The sequence below is a fragment of the Vigna unguiculata genome, chromosome 2, assembly GCF_004118075.2.
Source record: "Vigna unguiculata cultivar IT97K-499-35 chromosome 2, ASM411807v1, whole genome shotgun sequence".
NCBI lineage: Eukaryota > Viridiplantae > Streptophyta > Magnoliopsida > Fabales > Fabaceae > Vigna > Vigna unguiculata.
In genome coordinates this window covers 28,998,798-29,005,018 of record NC_040280.1, presented here as the reverse complement: position 1 = coordinate 29,005,018, position 6,221 = coordinate 28,998,798, and positions in this window count along the sequence as shown.

Here is a 6,221-nt window from a genome sequence, read left to right as displayed (position 1 = left end):
ATTAGATAAAGTTTTTGGTGTGAAAGTGAAAGTAGGTAAAAAAAATGAAAGAAGAAGAGAGGGTGGGGCATTTGTTGGGTGAGAGGACAAAAAGGTAGTAAAATGAGAGAACAGAAGAGAGCAGACCAGGGGACGTTATTGATGGCATCAGAATATTCATGTCATCCATTTAATAGTAATAATAATGACAATAAAGTTTCCTTGGTATTCATTCCATCATGTCAAATCCATGCACGTGATGGACTCACCTCTCCCCTCTTCATTTTCTAAGTCAACAGCGACAAAAAGCATTAGCATAAACCAAATATGACAACCAATTCAACAATTCTACTTTCGTTTCCAAAATAATAATAATAACATTTCACTCTCATTCCACCCATATGAGACAAAACAAAACCCAATGTTGCTGCACAACTCATTTTTCATGCAACCAAATCATCACATCACAACTACTCCTTCTTCATTTTCCTAAAATCATTTTCAAATATTAATATTTTTTAAAATATATGTATATATATATACCCTTTCTTTTCTGCTCTATCTAATGAATTAGATTAATTGATACATACACCTCATTCAACCTGTACTCTGACTTTCAAAAGTTGAAACTGACATTTCCTTTAACCATGTTTTTTCTCTCATTTACTACAGTTGCTTAATTAATACTACTACCTTTTCTATTCTCTTTCCTACATAACCACCGGTTCAATCAGTGTTCTTTATTCAGGGTGTATTTCAATTTGAGTAACAGTTTCTGAATTTAAGTTTAAAATAAAATAATAATTTAGCTTTTATCATAAAAGTGAAAAAAAAAATGTAAAGACTTTCTTTTTTCGTTTCGTAAAATGGTGTTATAGATTATGAAGGTTGGTTTGTATGAAGGTTGTGTTAGAGAAATGGTGGTTTTGTTTGGAAGAAAAAGTTGTGGGTTGGGAGGGAGAAGGGAATACATTAATGAGAAGAGTGAGTGTGTACGCAATTGCTCACCAACACACTGAGTCACTGCAACGCTTCTGGGTCTGCTCTGCTACTTCTGCTACCTGCACTCACTGTCACTCACCACCATCATTCTCCTACCCTTTTGCCCCCCTCCCCTGGGAATCAATGCCAATGGGATCCTCCTTCCTATTCCTATTTCTTCTTTTCTCTTTCCACCATAACCCTAATTTTTACCTTTTCTTTTCTCACTATCTCCTTCAAATGCAATGCATGCAATTTTTACTCCAATTTCTTCCTCTATTTTTCCTATCAAAATTCAATACTGTTTCTCACTTTAATCCCTTCTGTTCAAACAATGCTACCAAGTTTCGTACTTTTCTCTACCCATTTGATTTTTTATTACTCTGTTATTCTTGAAAAATTAAGTCATTTGTATTTCATGTGCTATACAACACTAGAAAATGTAGTTTTTCCAAAATCTATAGTAAAAACAATACACAGATGCAGAAATCTACAACTATGTTACAAGCAGTTCAGTCGTAAAAAATATAATGATGCGATCTTTGATATACTGGAATGTAGAAAAAAAAGTTAAGATCAAATAATATTTTAACGAGCACCGTCAGTAATATTGAGTCAACGAATTCTTTTTCAACCTACAATTTCATCAAAATAAAACTCCAGTCTTGGAATATAAAGTGTGTTTTCAAATCCGCTGTAGTACGCTAATCGGTGCTCCTAACACACTCTAATTTAGATAATTAACATGCATTAAATATTGTAAAAATTTATAATTAACTATGATAAATAATAAATGAAATTTGACATAATAATTATTAATACAATTTTATTATATTTAAAGAATAAAAATATCCTTAAATATTGTACAACTATATTTAATATTTTATTTAATGTTCATCCATAAAAATTAAAAAAATAATTAAATAATTATATTTTAGTGTTTTAAAAATTAAAATAAAATTAAACATAGAAAATTAAATTAATATAAAACCTACAAAAAATAGTGATAAACATTTTAAAGTTTAAAAGAAAATTAAAGTATTCAATTTGATACTTCATTGAATCTCTTCATTCTAACTTGATAACCTTTTGTAACAACTCTCTCAACTCAGCAAATTCTTGTATTAAAAAAAATAATATTTCAATATCCAAAATTATTAATTATAAATACATAAAATTAACAATATAAAATAATTAATTACTTAAACTTTTAGTAAATACTGATAGTTTTGTTTTTATTAAATTTATGACGTGTATTTATATTATTTTAATTAATAAACTTAATTATTTAATAATAAATAAATGCATATAAATTATTCTTTAACCAATCTTGTTAGCGTTCTTCATCTTTAAAACTGTAACAAAATATCTTAAAAACCTCGTGAAATAATATTTCATCAAAAATACAGTAATTTTTTTATTTTCTAACGTAATTCATTATTCTTTTCTTATTCAATAAAAATGAAATTTAAAAAATATAGTTAGATATTATGAAATAAGATAGCTATAATAAGGCAATACATGAAATTCAAATATACTTAAATTAATATATAAATTATAAACACCCCTCAAAATAATAACGCCTAGTCAATATAAGTTGTACATTATTAAAAACAACCTTGAACCTTGAATCTATATAATCAAAAATTAATATAAAAAATAATTTGTATAACTTTAAAGAAATTATTCTAAAATTAACAAACTTATACTTATTGACTTATTGTTTCTTTTATATGATTGGTGCATATTTTATTTTTCTTTTATAGAAAACAAAAAAAAATCCGTTAATTTGAACTAAAATATCATATAAATTAAACTCAAACAAATCACTATAAATCTAAAGGTTCTTCCAACTACTATTTTACGATCTAAGAAAATAAAATCTAAAAGTATCTGTTAAAAGGTTCGGTCTAGTATTTAGTACCGTTAATACATCTTGTTTTAACTTTAATCTTATTATTATTGTTGCTGCTTAATCATTCTGCCTACAGAATAAACAAAAGTTATTTAAAGTGGAAAGAGTATTGAATATATAAAAACTGAAAACAAAATATTTTTTATTTTACAGATTTAAAAAAATATTGATAAAAGACTTAAAATATCTTAATACTATAATTGCTTTGGAAAAAAATTGTGTAACGTTTCAAATATATTTTTATTATCGTACTATAGTCCAACTTCCGAAGATTAATCCATTTTTTTTTTGTTCGAAATACATCTAAAGCTTTGTCCAATAAAATAAAATACGCTAAACGAGTTAAAGGAAAGTTATATTCTCAACATTTCTCCATATTTGATATTAAATATGGATTTAGATACCATTCAAAATTAGTATAATCTTGATTTTCAATATACAATTTGTTTATTTTTATTCCAATAAGATTTAAAATTACCATTTTAAATTCTTAAAGAATACGGTGAATTTTAATTTTAGCTGATGTAAAAAAGTTTTTATAAGTTTTATGTCTCTAAAATTTTAAATCTATATTTTTAATTTTTAATATTCATTTTAAAATAAATTAGCAAATATTTATTTTATAGATCTTAACCGTTTTTAATTCATTCCATAGTGAGTGTTAAATAAGCGATTATTTAATATCTTATTTAAAAACATAGTAAAATATTGTAATATTAAACAATAAAACTTTACTTATTTCACAATAATTAGAAGATATTTAAACATTATGATATTATTACTCCATTTATGCTACAATTCATTATATCCTTTTTATATAAATGTCACTTAATATTGTAGTATATAAATTCAAAAAATTATTGGATGATTTATAATTTTTTCAACTATAAAGATGGAAAACCTTATGATACAAGCATTGCAAAAACAAAAGAGTGAATCACAATTCACACAATTAGTAAGGGTTATGAATTGCGATTTACGAGGGAAGATAAAGAAAGTTAATACATATTTGTTTTCAAAATTTGTGGATGGCCATGTCATTTTCTCACACGCGTGAATTTCAATGCATAATCATAAATTACGCTACTATTATTATATATGCGATAAATTTTGATATAACGTTAAAAGGTATGTTTGAAGAAAATAATTCCAATAAATTATAAACTAAAATTTAAAAACACCATACAAGACGTTCTAAATTTAATTTACACACAAACTAATTAAATTTTTTCAATATGGATTTAGCAATAAGTTGATCTAAACACACGTTTAAGTAATTTGCAATTATACATTAGAACAATGGTAGGTGTAATTAGGGGTATTATAAAGCAAGTTGCACGTGGAATGATCTCACCAATATATGGGATCGCGCATGTTCTGACGTATAACCACAAGATTGAAACTTCAAGCCTCGGAAACCTAAAGAGAAAATAAAAGCTCCTTTATCACCAAGTTAAGATAACTTAGCAATCATATCATATCATATGTATTAAAATCTATTTTCTTTCAAAAATCCACTCCTCAAAAATAATTAATACTTTTACAAGTGTAGATGGGTTTACTTGAACTAAATATAATAATTTGTTCTTAAAAGTTTTATATAAATTTTCTAAGAAAACTTCAAAAGATTCAAAGATACTCTTCCATCACATTTTCTGTAGTGTTTACGGTTTTAGAAATAGAACTGGGAAACTTACGTAATTCATATTTTAGCTTTCAGTAAAAATAGTTATGAATTTTTCACACATCCCTTTTCTATTTTAGTAATTAGATTCACTCTGAGCCACTATTCTCTCATTTATTAGGTAGTTAACGAGGTATATATTTCATTATTTTAAGTATAGAGGAATCTTTTATTGTAGTTAGTTTCTTTAAGTCTGTGCAAGTAATATTTGTTATGTATATACGTTACCTTAAACAGCGAATAGTTTGAACCAGTGGAGGTACTAAACATAAAAATTGTAATTTAATTTTGCAAGTTGCATTCAAATACACATGTCGTCTCTATAATTAAGTGTTGCATACTATAAATATATGAATATATTGTGATTGCGAGTGAATTTATATTAAAATCTTAAAAAAAATGGTAAATTTATAGATAAAAAGAGTAAAATTGAGTATGTATGTATGTGTGGGTTATTGGAAGTGAAGGTAAAAAAGATTGGAATTGACACAGGGGCACATGGGCACATGGGCGTAGAGCTAAGTAATAGGATGTGAAATAGTTATACTGGAACTGGGCGGTGTACATACGTAGAGCGTATAAAAAAAGCAAAATGAGAAATATAAAATGGAAGTAAGAAGAATGAAGAAAAAAGAAAAAGAAAAAGCGGAGCAGTGACGGCTGAGTTGGGATGTGAGGGGGAATGCGTTGTTGAAGAGAACAGTTATTTGCGGGGGAGGAAGCTTAAGGTTTTGTCACTTCAGGAAAGTGAATGAATGAGTGAAAATACCAAAAGCTGGTAAGGGGTCAATCAAAACGACTGTGCAGCATGTGCGCAGTAGTCAGTGGAAGGAGGGAGCTAGAGTGAAGAAGGAAGGGAGCAAGAGAAGAGAAGACCCACTCTCATCACTCTTCTTTTCGGGTACGGACTTTGACCGGGAATAGCAGGTCACTCTCATAACCCCCTCGTACCTCGTGCACGCCTGCTTCCATTTCTTTTCTTTTGCCTTTCAAGGAACCAACCACCACATTACGGAAATAACCCTGCACAACAACAACAGGACGCAGCGGTCACAATACCAATAGGGTTGACGCGCACGGTACACGGACGTGTGCTGCAGTCCGCACAATCATCATTGCGTTTCGCAGCAAAAACCCTCATCTCTTTTTTTTACTATAATCAATATTTCACCTTTTTACACTTTCCATAATCATTCATTCAAACTTAATTAATTACTATATTCAACTTTCTACCTTTTACTAACTGATCATTCTTTCCTATTTGCCAAAAATTATAAACTCAATGGAACTTCGTTTAATTATAAAAATTCTGTTTTATTATTATTATTATTATTTAAATGCACATGTTCAGTTTAAGTCTTTTAAAACTATAACAATGTTATAATTAGTATTTGAAAAAGAAGGTTCCATAAATCAGTATCGATCAATTAGTCAATTCCACGTACTAAACTAATGTAGAAAAAACCGCGGACGGAGATGGAGTGGGGGAAATCTGTTCTACAATATGCACCGTAACATAACAGCTCTATTAATTTAATCATAAATCATTTATTTAAAATTCAGACGCATTGAGTTTGCCAATTTTTGAAATTATAAATTTAATGCATATACTAGTACATACACCACTGTCATTTAAGATTCATGACACACATGCATGACGAT